The sequence below is a fragment of the Telmatherina bonti genome (assembly GCF_933228915.1).
Source record: "Telmatherina bonti genome assembly, chromosome: 17".
Classification (NCBI taxonomy): Eukaryota; Metazoa; Chordata; class Actinopteri; order Atheriniformes; family Telmatherinidae; genus Telmatherina; species Telmatherina bonti.
Genome location: NC_136615.1, coordinates 18,204,665 through 18,219,630, shown reverse-complemented (window position 1 = coordinate 18,219,630; position 14,966 = coordinate 18,204,665). Strand labels below are relative to the sequence as shown.

Here is a 14,966-nt window from a genome sequence, read left to right as displayed (position 1 = left end):
AAAAGTTATTGGACTGAATGTCATGTTTTCCAGTTTACTATGTTTACTTTTCCGTTTCAATTTGTAATGATGCACTTACGTGGTTTCCGGCGCGCTATACAGGGTAGCCGTTTGTACGGTATGTAAGACTGCCCGTAATGGAGAAAGATCTTGTGTAAGACACAACTATATCACTCAGGAAAGGGTTCTTGTCAGCTGTTGTGAAATCAGAGAAGCTTGTGCATTGCCTACAAGTTTCCAGGCCCATTCCCATTATTTCTCTCCTTTATATTAACTCTGTACAGTAGTTAGAATCTGCTTTGAGCTTACTTTTACCATTGTTATTTGACATTCCATGCAGTACTTAATTACTGTACATGTCAAAGGTTTAGATGCACTTTCTTGTTAGATTAAATAGAAAAGTGTGTTCAAACTTTTGCCTGATACTATACATTGAATAGTTTAGGCATTTGATATCCAAACAGCTTATATTTTGCTCCCTACCTTTAACAAGAGACAGGCTTTTAAGAGCTATTATGAAGTTGATATGCAACACTTTTATCTGCCCAAATAATGGAGTTTAGCTGTCACTGTCAGCTGTCAAATCTTTAAAGGCCCTTTGATGTTTTATTAGTTGTTCCAAAATCCCAATTTTGACTTCACTCTGTCACCAACCTCTTCATTATTTTAATTTAAATATTTTTTCCCCTTTTATGTGCCTCTTGTTCAAGGCCAAGGCCAGAGAGGTGGTCAAGGAGGCACATGCCCCCCTTAAAATTTCTCCCAATGGGTGTCACCCCAAAAATTTACAATCAAATCTAAACAAAGACTCAGTGTAATCTACCCTTCCTGGTGCCTGTGTACATGATATTTTGCTCTTCAAATATTTTATGAGGAGGATATAAACGTCATTAAACCACCAGATGTGATGACTCTTCAAAGGTAATCAGGCAATGTTACTGAAGAAACACAAATAAAATGTGATTTGTCTTAAAGCTAGGTTTTTAGGTATGTCTGAGTGTTTGTACAGCAGTGATTAAAGTCATACAGTGCAGTGTTTTTAAAAATAAACAGTTGTTGATGAAAAAATGTCAAGTTTTGGTTCTTAGAAATTATGCTTTACTTTTAAAATTACATAATGACTTTAGTTTTAATTATCAGTTCATTGCTTCCTCAAACCTCCTGTTATATTTTATATTTTTAAAGCTCTCATTTACATGGGACACCCTCTTGTAGGTCTGTGACCAGGCAGGCTACAAGACCTTATTGTTTCTTTCTTGCTTTTCAGTTGTTTGCACTTCCTACAATTTATCTTCATTAAACTATACTGTTTAACATTAGTGCATGAACTGTTATTAGCATTATATTTAGCAGATTTTCTAAAAGTCTTATTTAATTTTGCAAACATATTTGGATGAAAATCTATCTACGCTTAGGTACATGGGATAATATGGCTCCATATGTCATTGATTACTGTAAAGTGGAGCTAAAACATTGAAAATTCATTTTACATCAGTGACAATACCTGTCAAATGAGATGTTATAAAGTGTGATAATTTGCTTCTATTTGTGTAAATTAGACATACACATTTAGTCTATACCATATGTTTTAATAGTCTAAACTTAGATTTAGACTACATTTAATCTCAGAGCGGAGAAATTCACTTGTTATTGTTAATGATTTTTTTTTTCCCCCACAGGTACATTGCTTTATTTTAATACTATAAATGACATCTGCACCAGTAGAATTATTTAGGACATTTTTCTAGAGTGAAGAAAAACTATTTTTCACTCTTGAATTAAATCCAATTTCTCTTGGTGAAATTCACTTTGTGATCGCACAAGAGTTTCCCACACTAATCCATATTCCCACTGAAGTTCCCACAGCCCTAACCACAAAGATTCAGGTTTTATACCTGCAGCTTTCTCATGCTTTTTTCTCTCTCTCAAACACTCACTGGGGAGCATGTGAGCTTTTACTTTCTAACAAATCCCCACCATAAAGGCTAGCTAATCCCCAAGCTAATGAAGCTAGCATTCCCTGTGTTTATTTGTATTAATTGTTTTGCTGTTTGTGATTACTCTGTGGTTTTAATGAGCTTCAGTGTCTGCTGTGAGCTGCATGCAAAAGAGTGTGGGAACATACTGTACTGTTTCCATCAATTATGTCTAATATTGCTATGACACAATGTGAATTAGCTGTAATGGCTTCCTTTGAAATGAATTCAAGAAAATAATTTGATCCTGCTTGTGTCCCAGTTGAGCAGTGCAGCAACATTCAGACCCTGGATTAAGCACGCTCAGGTCCATGGTTCAAGCACTGTAACACTATCCATTTTACTGGAAACTGCCTCATATTTTCTAACACTATATGACATTTGACCAAATTAGTGCAGGAGTTCTTTCCCTCATGATGATCGTACAAGGAGAAAGACAAACCTGGAAACTCTGAGTCATCATTAGCAACTTTTTTAACCATATAAATAATGACCGTAAACATGACACATCGCATGCAGCGGGCAGTAGCTTTGTGCATTATTATTACTGCCAGTGATCTATATTTCCTCTGTGACCTTTCAAAATAAACGCTCTTCAAGGTTTTGATGATGCCTTTCTTTCGTAAGACATGACGCCTTCATGTCAAAGCACTTAGCAGCTGAGCTTTTTTCAGCAAGCCTATCCTTCCTGCCTACCTTAGCACTCCAGAGTGTATGCTCTTGGGTCATTCACCCCCCCTGGAATAAAACAGCCGCCTTGTGACGTTGCGCTAATCCCAGAGATGAACCAGAAGGCCTCTTGTTTCATAGCTCTGTCATGGAATGGATGTGTTTACAACCCTTGTTGCTACAGCAGTACCTTGGCTGAGTCAGGAAATGCTTGTATAAAAGTGAATACAGAAGACGGCCGTTAGCATGTTCAAACACACGTGCAGAAGCACAAGCTAGTAGCGTTTAGATGTTAAAAGGCACCGAGGAAGTAAGATGATGCACAACCTGCTCTGAATCTAAGTTTGATCAAATAAATATCATGTTAGGCTGGTTAAAGCCTCACAGGATGTTTCTGTGTGCGCAATAAAATTCCAAATGCCCTAAATCAGTAACACAAATATTATTAGTATTTAGCACAGCTACGATACCAGTGGGAACATTCTTTACAATTATTACAAGTACAATTTTAATAAAAGCCTTATCTTCTCAGACAATTTCAAACGGAAATACCGTTTATAGTCGCTTACATAACTGATTAAAATAAGTAACTACTCAGATTTTGAGAGAGCTCCCTTTATAAACACTCACAAAGCTCTGAACCTGAAGTCAACAACCTGTTCCTATTTTAGGATGTCATTTCGAAAATATTCAGCATGTGTTATGTGTGAAGATGTAATTTTAAAGAACTCAGTGTATTTGGATTATTGTGTTCTCTTTGGGTTGAAAACACATATAAAATAAAATCAGAGGTACACACAGTGAAAGAACGGGAACTTGACGTACTTCGTCTGCATGCCAGCTAAGTGGTCTACATGAGCCCCCAGCCTTTGCTAGGTTTAAATTATAGACACATGTAAGTGTGTGGCTGCACACGGAGAAGCACACTCTTGCTTACACTCCCCAGGAGGCAGGAGGCAGGGTGAACTGTGCTGGTGGGATGATGGGAGCACACATGCTGTCCTCACAAGATGGGAACAGGGTCAAGGGAACAAGCAGCCCTGGAGGTGTAAACACGGAAATCGCAGTTCAATCTTCGTGTGTGTTATGAAATAATTAATTTTCACTTCGTCTTTTTCTGCCTGGATCGAGGCTTTTTGCTGCCGGCGCCACAAAAGCAAACAGTTGTTCTGCGTTAGTTCATGCAATGCTGTTGTTCAGGTGATCAACCATAAAAACCATTTAACCTGCTACCCAAATGAATTCTTTCATTAAATCAACACTGTTAAAATAAAAAAAACATTAAAATTTTTTTTACTTTCTCTGTATTCCTGGAGTTTAAAACCCTTAAGGCTTTTGGTTTCCTTACATAACAAAGCCAGCAATGACTGGAATTTAAGACTTTAAAATCACTGAGAGCAGATGCTTTAATCTTGTCTGCCAGTGCACAAATTGAGGTCAACACCAAGGTTAGATATTCCATTACTGTAACGTGTTTCTGTTCTTTGGGAGGTGAAGCGCAACCCTTATATGAGCTGGTGTCTGAACAACATCACTTTTCAGCTGCCCTGGTTGGAATCTTATTCATGGCAATCTTTCTTATCATCCTAAATATAAAGTTTTATCAAATAGAAACAAAATCCACACAGCCGTTCTTTGACCAAAAGTCACACTCACATATCCAAACCTCTTAAAGCAGTTATCATTAACATTTTACTCCAAGTGTTCAGGCCTGCAGAGCTGTCTGCAGGGGATTAAAGCAACCTGGCCAGTGCGATGCTTATCTTTCACATACATGTTCACTCACTAGGCTGCAGGGAAATGTGAGGAATGCCTTTCCACTGATGCACTGGCCGACCTGTACATGATGTAAGTAAGCAAAAGTGATTTTTTTTTTCTGTCACATGGATGTGACAGATCAGGAGCAACTTAAAGGTTCATCAACTTGCCTAAGAAAAATGGCAGGTTAAGAGAACTGGAGGACATCAAACCACTACACTTATATGTGGTTATCCATCACAGATCATCATGTGGATGCTCCCTTAAATTGGGAAATGGGAAGCTTGGAGGCCATTTCTACCCCAAGTCTGTCTATCAGTCTTTTCCTTTTTTACTGTGTGTCCAGCTGGATGATTCTGATCAGCATGTTGCTGCAATGAGAAGGGGCGTGTCATTTGTCAAATTATCCCTTTTCACACTGGTCCTGTAAAGAAGGACCCTTGTTGTGTATTGGTGTCTTGTTTGTAAGGTACAGAGGCTGGATGGGGGGCTAAAACTGATGCTATGACTGCAAGACAACAACAGAGGTGATTGAAGAGGAAAATCCATCTGCCTGTGGAAAGGACAGTGGACATGGCAGGAAAGACACACAACACAACAGCACATCTGTTTGGAAGGTAGAAATGAGTAAAGGCAAAAAAGACAATAGCAGATGTCTTCTTCTACCTCTGTATTGACAGCTGTGAGGGAGTGTGTTGGCAGTAATGTACTGTCTACATGGATGTCCGAACCCTGAATCCTTTGACTCTCTCAGCAGCACTTTGAAAAGTATTATATCACATTTTATATAAATGTGTATCGGATATGTTTGGTTTTTAGGAAAAAATCAAATGAAACATGTCATGAAGTGCATTTTTTGTCCTGAAATAACATTCAAGAAGTGTGCGTCATGGTTTTAGGTGACAAATCTATCCTCAATCCCATTTAGCTCCTAGTATGACAGCATGAAGCTCGTAACATTTTTTTCCTGCTTATTTCAGTCCTCCATCATCTGCAAGTGTGCATTATCACAGTCAGACTGCTGAACTTTTAAAAGCTAATCTCAAAGGATGAAAGTCAAAGTATTGATGCAGAAAATAATGATGCAGACTTCCCCTGCTGGCCATGCAAAAAAAAAAAAAAAAAAAGAAAAAAAAATGCAGAGTGCAAAATGTTGAACACCCCCCTGCCCAAATGCCAACCCAAAGGACATCATGTACACAGTCCATCATCCCAGCTTTACTCCACGTTATTGTAAAATGACACTTCTCAGCCGGTGGCAAACATATCAAGACACCAGACGTTGTGGTGAAACTTACTGGCTTTTGGAAATACCTGTTGTTTCTTTCCTGTCTCTGTCCAACTCACCTGTCTGTCTCCTGCAGCTCTAGTCTCTGTCCTCCTCTCCCGTGTCCTGGTGTACTTTCGCTCCTTAACTTTCCACGGCTGCACCTCTGTCTCTGTCTGTCAATCGTTCCTCACCACGTCTCTCCTGTTGTGGAAACGGCATAATCCAGCTTAACTAAAACTTATGTGATATTACATTTAAATGGGAAATAATGCAAAGCTGCCAGAGACTTGTTGATCTTTTTGACTCTGACAGTCTACAAACATACAGCTGTAGCCCCTCAGCCCCATCTGTAAGGGCTTCTGTCTCCATCGTCCTCTCTGTAGGGAATTCTTTGGTCATTTTCTGCTCTTCCACCCTTCAGTGGCTGCATTTGTGTCTGCCTGTCTGTCTGAAGATCTCTTCATCATTCTCTTCTCATTAACCTGTGTCCTTACTTTAATACATAACTGTCTCTCTTGCATCTGCTCTATGACATCCTGCGTGGTGATGTCACCTCTCTATTATAGCTTTCACATTGTCCCTCATTTACTGAATTAAGTCCTCCCATGTGGTGGATGAAAGATGGGATGTGCTGCTTGTATTGTTAATGTGTTACAATCAGGCTTTTGCAATACACCTATTGGCAAGCAGAGCCTCTGATTAGAAGATGTTTTTCCTTTACCTTGGGCCCCAGGTGACCCTGGGCCCATGCCCCTAATGCCCACTGGATAATCCAACCTTGCCTGTGAAGGTCTGAGAATCTGTTAAGGTATAGCCAAGGCTTTATCTCTCATCAGACTTCATATTGATTTTACCAGACAGCATCATATCCATAATAAAACCTTGGCCCCCTAAAGTCTATTTTCTGTACTTTTTATGAGATATATGATGTGACGTGTGGTTTTGCTGTTTGTTAGCGGAAAATCGGGGAATAGATAGTACCAATTTTTTTTTCACTGACAGAAATTGAACTCACCTGCAAACAGCTGAGTTAATGAATCCGTTTTCATAGAATGCCTCAGTGTACCTGAAGCAAATTCAGAATACCCCCCCCCCCCCCCCCCCCCCACCGTGGTTTTCCTTTTTGGTGATCTGTGCATAAGTTCTAGTTTGTAAATTTGTGGTTATTTAAAATTCCATCCGAAAGGTCACCGCTGGTCAGAAATGTCTGTAACGTTTTAATGGTAACACTAGAAGGGCAACCTGACAGCTTGTCAGAGCTGTTCACAGAAATGACGTTCATCCAACATTGTTTGTTAACATCCTGTAACATGGGAAGTACTTAGGCGGGAAACAGCTATCTCCTCAGAGGTGCTGAAAAACAGGAGGCAGAGGGAAGTCAGATTCAGCACTGAATACACGCACAGTCTGTGTGCTCTCTCTTTCTCTATTAAAATCCCACATCCTCATTTGAGCACACAGACGTGCAAACAATGCACCTATTTCATCCAGTCTGAGCAGGAATGAGTCGGCATCCTGCCTCTATGTTATGGTTCATTTCAGCAGAAATTCTTAAACTGTGTAGTTGCTGTGCTGTGTGGCTTTGAGATCATATCAGTCATCCAGTTCTGTGTTGCACATTTTTTAAAATAAGCATTCATACGCAATCATTACAAAATCATTCAGCCACAATATAGTTCATTCCATTCCTGAGTTTCCTTTTATTTGTAAAGGAAGTTTGACAAATATTTCCTGTCACTTTTCAAACAATCAGAAGAAAAAAAAGCACTGAGGCACTTAAGCAGTTATGTAATAACACATGAAAGAAAATATAGTGGCAAAAACACACGAGGAATGTTTTTCAGGGCTTTTGATATCAAACAATCTTTAAAAAGACTTGTGGGAAAATGTTGGACAAGAGGAAAAAGAAGGATCATCTTTTTGAATATATTTAGTGAAGCCTTGCGAAAGATTCGCTGATAATCTAACACTCCCCCTGCTAAGTAGTTCTGTTGTCCTTTTTCCCATGTCTTCGTCTCTCACATGAGTTTTCCCCTTTATTTTAAATCTTTTTTTTTTCTTTTTCTAAATTTAAATGAGCATCTTCTGGCTCATATAAAGTGTCTATTTTTTCTCCAGCTCCTCCTCGGAGGGAGTCAGATCTGGTTTTTGTCTTCTGTTTCTTATTTTCTTTCAGTTATCTGGCTCAGAAATACAAAACACCGCAAGGGCATAACCTGCGAAGTGGCATACTGTGCCTTGTTATTTTTAGATTAAATACTGGACATACAAATGTAAAAGCTGCAGAATTTTTCAAAACAGAACCATCAAATCCAAATGATCATTTTTCCAGGTTTATTAGAGTGAGGCATGTTTTTGTCCAGTTTAAGGCTATATATTACATCAGATTCAGGTTTTTCAGCAGCATTTGGGATGTATTAGCCAATCTTATGATTTATTTCTTTACAAAAGAAGCAACATGAATAATCAGCTTTCCTTAATGAACTGGTTTTTGAGAAATGAAAGAGTGATTTAATATGGAAAGAACAAAACAAAACAAATAGATCAAGCTGGTTTACCTGTAAAGTATTCTTGCGCTCTCTCTCTCTCTCTCTTAGCTGCAAGAAGCTGTTAATGTTTATCCCGCAGTCCTCAGAATTTAACTCTGTTTCATATTTCATCTTTTGCTCAATGTCTTTTTTTTTTTTTTTTTTTATCTCCTGCTTATGGTCAAATAAATTCCTGGAAATTTTTTTTTTCTTATTAAAAAAGTAAATGGGAGTTTAAAATGTATTAATAGAGGGGAAAAGGAGCTCTCATAATTAGCATTTTCATGTTGTGTTTGTGACAGCATGCAGATATGAATCTCATGTTTCATACAAAGTTTGTATCAGACACACAGTCCTGACTGAAAATTATGGAGTTTTATTTAGGAAACTAAATGGAAGCAACAATGTGAATCATTTCTTGCATTTATTATGCATTTTATGACATTGATACTTTGTTAAATATATGACTTAAATCTTTGATGAACCAACTTCTGATCTTCTCTCAAAAGGAAGAAAATTAAACAGAAGACTGCAGTGAAAGACGAAGCGCTGACCATGAATACAATAAAAAAAAAAGCACATCATGAGTGACATTCATTATTTTCCATTCATTTTTAAACAAACAAGGCTGATGAATGCTTTTTCTCATGGCTAACCCACAGGGCTGCACTCTGACAGAGATTACAATGAATTCTCCTCCAATTACATGCATAAATCCTGAATGTATAGCTAATACAGCTCGATTGGGACAACTACAGGCATGTGTACTACTATGCAGCAACACGTCCACAGAAAACTAGCAGACACTGACAGAATGGGATGTTCCAAAACAAACAAAGAGATGGCTTTTACACAGCAGAAAGTAAGAAAACACAGTTAGTCTTTTGTTTTAACCTCAGAGCAGACAGCTGCATGCTCACTGACTGTCCTCACCTGTGTCACACACTGCTATTAAGTCTGGTCTTCGTCTACAGTGGTGCTTTTATACCTGATTTTGTCACACAGCTGCTGCTTCCATTTTGTAATTATTTGTAGGCACATGTAGGCAGGTTGTTGCTGAATATTTGTAAGCTGCAGTTTTTCCCCTCTGCTGAAATGTCCTTTTGTGTGATGTTTATTGTGAGACTGGTTAATAAAAAGTAAGAATATGAATTTGAACTTGTTCATTTTGGGACGGTGAACTATGAACATGAACCAGTTCAGTTTTGATAAATGTACACTGAACTTTGAACTAGTTTTTGTGAAGTGTGAATTTGCACAACAGTCTTTCTTCTTGCAGATACAACTATCACAAAGACTTTAATGGACAAAATTTTAAATGAAATATAACCTCCCTGAACCTATAAGATGCCAGCAGATAATAAGTAGCTATTACATGTGTATGTACACTTAGAAAAGTTAACTTTAAACTGATTTTAGAGATAATTTCATCTGTTGACACTGGGTTGTGTGCAAGGTATTGATGGGAAAGTTACAGTAGCCTGAAAACACTGTAATGTTTAAATATTTTACAGTATTTATCGTCAAAATTTGTATTAGTTTCAAAGCTGATTTGCATCAAGTCTTTTGTATGGTCATGACAGTGGTTTGAAAGATGTCAGTACATCAGTCTGAATGTATTAAAACACACAAACACAAGCAGCAGAGCCACACAATGCCAGGAAACTGGGCTTCAACAAGTTACACCAATCTAAGGCCCCTCCAAATTCAATCGTAGATTGTCTGGGTCTCCGTAACATTGTTCAGACGCCAGCTTGTCAATTTGTTTTCAAATAAACAAAGAAGTGGGCGAATAAAAAGGAAGGAAGCACCCTGAGGGAGGGCTGATGAAGAAAAGCAGCAGGATTTGGTGAGACGTTAAAATACACAAAGACCAGATTCATTTATGCACCTCAGGTTTTAGGCTGGTGGAGGATTTGGAGTCTGGACTGACTGGGTCAAGAATGTTTCTTAATCTGTGTTTCGAATATTGTTTAGTTGTGTTTGTTAGTGCAGTGTGACTGAATAACGCACAGTTTGTTGAAATGGAGAGACACTTTTGGCCTCTCCTGTGAAGGAAATTAATTCAAGTGTTCCCCACATCGACGCATAATCTCCTTAAATGTTGACTTAAGATGCCTGTTGTGTGCACGTGTGTCTACAAATGTTTTCATTTACCCTTTGTAGCGCTGTGATTGATGTGTCCATCAATATGATGTCTGTCACACATGCCTGCATGTCTTCAAAAGCATGTGCACCTCACACATGTAACTGGTCAAATCTATATCTGTATGTGCACAGCTATCCAGCAGTCCTTAACACTGTGTCAACATCTGCATCTCGTGCCTCGGGGGCTTATATCATCCTGTGGTCTTTGGCAGATTCTCTGCTCTCTTGCTGTTTTCAATGAGGCATATGAGTTACACACACATACCATAGTTATTTTTAGAAGAGACTCTCCAAATTTCTTTAGACTTTGCTGACCATTGCCATGCTGTGTGGGTGTGTGTGTGTGTGGGTGTGTGTGTGTGTGTGTGTGTGTGTGCGCGCAAGTCTCTTGTATGTGTTAGGGGTGAGGGCTGGGTTTCACTGCCAGAAAAAACACAGATAAAAATGTAAGAATAAGCCCGTTAAACAAAAATTTCACGAAGTTTATATGCAGTTGTACAGATCTAAATGGAAAGCTACAGAGCTTTTCACAATTAACTCATTGATGTGTCCTTAAAATATCAGTTTCTATTACTTTATTTATAAATAAAATTGATGTTGTTTTCAAAAAGGAAAAAACAGACAAATACATTGAACGGAAAAGCAAAGTCGATTGCCTTTATTGCTGACAGGGGAGCGATGGGGGTGGGGGTGACACAGATGCTGCAAGGGCAGACTCAATCGTTTTCACTCACAGATAATACTGGCTTATTTCCTAAGCAAATATATCAATAGTAAAAATGTGTGTTTTTCTTTTCTTTTCTTTCTTTTTTTTGCTCAACTTTTTATATTGACGGCAATTCTCAGATGTGTTGGAAAATCACTTTAAGTACCACTGTTTGATGAGGAAAATATGTTATTCTAGAAGACACCTGGATGGAGCTTCAATGTATTTTATATACATACGTGTATATATACATATATATATATATATATATATATATATATATATATGTATATATATATATATATATATATATATATATATATATATATATATATATATATATATATATATATATATGTATATATATATGTATATATATATATGTATATATATATATATATGTATATATATATATATATATATATATATATATATATATATATATATATGTATATATATATATGTGTATATATATATATATATATACATATATATATGTATATATATATATATGTATATATATATATATATATATGTATATATATATATATATATATATGTATATATATATATATATATATATATATATATATATATATATATATATATATATATATATATATATATATATATATATATATATATATATATATATATATATATATATATACATGTAGGCATGTAATGATTTGTTTACGTCCAAAATTAACCCTTTTAGGTAGAATTTAATTAATGTACTATGTACTGTATTTCACCCTTGTAAAATCAATTAAATTTAAGCTAGAAGTTCTTTTTATTGCGGGGACATCATTTAAAGCATTTTCTCTGATTGAATTAGCAAGGCACACCCTTATGTGTTGACTTGTGGTTCTGTTGTCAGTTGTGGACAGGAAGTCTGGCACTGTGTGTATCTGTGCCAGAAAGGCAGGAGGGCAGAAAGAAATGCCTTTTATCTTTAGGCTTTTCAGCTTTTGTTAAAGATTTTTGTTTGTCTGATCTTGTCTGTTTGTCTAGCTCTGATCTTTTGTTTTTCCGTTTCACTGTTTTATCATAGAGCTCCATAACATGACCATGTTAGCACCTTAACAGATGTGATGACCAGTTTGACAAATGCTGATTAATTTCTACAGTTTGCAAACCTGTATCCACAGCCCTCGCACTATCCCTGTTTATGTAGCCATGTGGATCTCATTCAGCTGGAACCTTGTTGTCAAGGCTGAGCAGATATCTTTGCTGAGAGGACAAAGTCTGCACCTTTTTCCAATACTTTTGTTTAGTTTCAAGGGGGTGTCTGGCTAGGAGAGAAATAGGGAATGGGATTTTCCTGAGATTCGTGATTAGATTTTAGTTATCTCGTCAACTTGTGAGTTAATCAATGTCGGTTGGCGATTGTATCTCGGGGGGTATAGTTGGTGTCTTTTAACCCTATAAGTCCAACCTTAGAACAACTTGGCAGAAAAGTCTTTTTTTTATCTTAAGTGTTAATTTGGTGATTTAACAAAATCTGAAAACAATTAACAAATTATTGTTTGATATTTTTACCGTTTATTACCTTATGATAGGTTCAGTTTATTGTAGTGTAATCTTCTGCTTTCTGGTATCCATCAGGGCGCAGGTGACCAGTATCACATGGTGTACAACAAGGATTTAAGTAATCAAATATGATACATTTAGCTTTATAGGGTTGTGATCCTCGACCTTGGTCCTCAAGACCCACTACTGTGCAGGTATTGGATTTTTCCTTGCTGCGCCACACACGATTCAAATAAAATGGATTTCTGACAATCTAGGCACAAGTCCTCCATTGAGCCATTAATTTGAGTCAGGTATTTTCAAATTGGGGAAACTTCAGAAGTCTGCAGGATGGTGGAACTTGAGGACTGCAGTTGTACTTTTTCTTTTAGAGGGTTTTATCTGCTTTAATCTAACCCTGCTCCTCTTCCATGGATAGATCTGTGATTTATATGTTGATTGATGTGTGATTGTAGAGAAAAAAAACTGTGTATACGGTGCACAATACGTGATACAAACTGCTGTATTAATCAACATTTTGGTTTCCAAATAGTTGGATCTCACAAGTACAGTAGGCTCCCAGTTGTTGGACCCTAGAGATATAGAAAACAGTCACGGCAACCACAGGTCTTTGTACTCATCAAACAGCAGCTCTAAATATATTTTGCTGCTATACTTATCCTATTTTTAGAAGTCACCTACATATCTTGCACTCATTCAACTCTCACAGCCGACTGTGAATTCAGTCAAAAAGCTGGGGGGTTTCACCTCTGTACATTTCCTACACGGCATTCTCAGTGAGTGATGGAATGGAACAGTACAGCAGACACTGGCTCTCTGTTGGTATCACTTTTATCATACAATGTCCAGTCACAGACAGTAGGAGGGATTTCATGTACGAACTACAAGCTTAAGTATCAAATTGGAGGTTAAAAAGACATTAACACATTGTATTCACCCCCACATCACCATTCAGGAAGGTCTAATTAACAACTCCAGCATGAGCAGTTTCAGTCCTGGTGACAGAAACCAGGGAAGATCTAAATAACAATCCAAACATAGGATTGGACCAGACTTACAACATAATTACAGATTTTATTTTTTTTTTACCATAACAACCATGGCAAAGAAGATTGTTTTCATGATTTAAAAGTTAGTGAATAGTTTGATAAGCCTGCAGTAAAACATTGCATTTTGAAACTGTGCTGAACCCAGGCAGCAAATCCTAATAAAGCAGGGAATTCATTAACAAAAAGGAACTGTGGGAAGAAAATGAAGTTTTAAAAAAAAAAAACAGGCTCATTACAACCATTTTATTCACCTGATGCACAATAAATCATGTCACAAAGACGCAAATTAAAAAGGAAAAAAAACAGGTTTTCATAGAATGAAAAATCGTAATGTTTTTATTCCTTTGTGATTTTCACACTTGCAAATGTATTCAAATGTCTTCTTAAGTTGAACTATAATGCAAAAGCATAGCTTAGGGGAATTCATTTGAACAGCTGTCTTTTTTTTTTACTATGTCTCAAACCTTGATGCATAATGCAGGAAATGTGTACTAAGACAGCTTAACATCTTTATTTGCATACAATAATTAATAGTCCCACAAATAGAGTGTGACCATTAAACACCTCTAGCAAGCTTATTCTGTTTTAATACTTGCTAGAAACCTGTTCATGTTGTACAGTTTCAGGTTTTAAGCTTTGCAGCAACAGTTATTTGACTTACTGTAACTTTTATTGAAAAGGTTGCTTGTTTAAGTGAAAGCCAAGCTATTCCTTTAAAGGGACATTTCTCTAAATGTGTGTCTTTTGTATTCGCTATGAAAGTAACTTCTGCTAAAGGTTAGCTAGGAAGCTAGAAGTCTGAATGATTGATTTCTAATGACTAATAAGGCAATTCGTGGGAGATATATTGATAGTTAATGTGTTTCTGCTGCACTCCTGGAGGAATTCAGGCTGTTTCCTTAACTAGCCCAACGGTTGTCAGTGTTTTTAGTTGAGACTAATTTTTACTCTTTAACAACACCGGCATGTTCTCACTTGAAAAATTAGTCCTCACCCTCAAGGCTGAATCTCAGATTGGGTCCCACAGTGATGGAAAACACAAACCATGTGTTACCAGCTGTGGTCAGTATCTAGCTCAAATTCAACTCTGTGTTTCTGTAATACAATGGCTCATTATTTAGAGCCCCCCCCCCCAAACACACACACACACACACACACACACACACACACACACACACACACACACACACACACACACACACACACACACACACACACACACACAGACACGCACACACACGTGCACACAGAAACACAAACACATGCACATACACAAACAATGGGGCAGCTTCAGTCCATCAGATTAGTGCAGATTGACCCTTTCCCCAC

General features: G+C 37.3%; 1 protein-coding gene across 1 annotated transcript in view; it reads left to right on the top strand.

Moving 5' to 3' along the window:
* rgs3a (regulator of G protein signaling 3a) overlaps window positions 1–14,966 on the top strand; it is a gene marked incomplete at its 5' end in the record, with an annotated part of 94,529 nt that overhangs the window by 65,112 nt on the left and 14,451 nt on the right. The gene's annotated exons all lie outside the window — the stretch shown is intronic.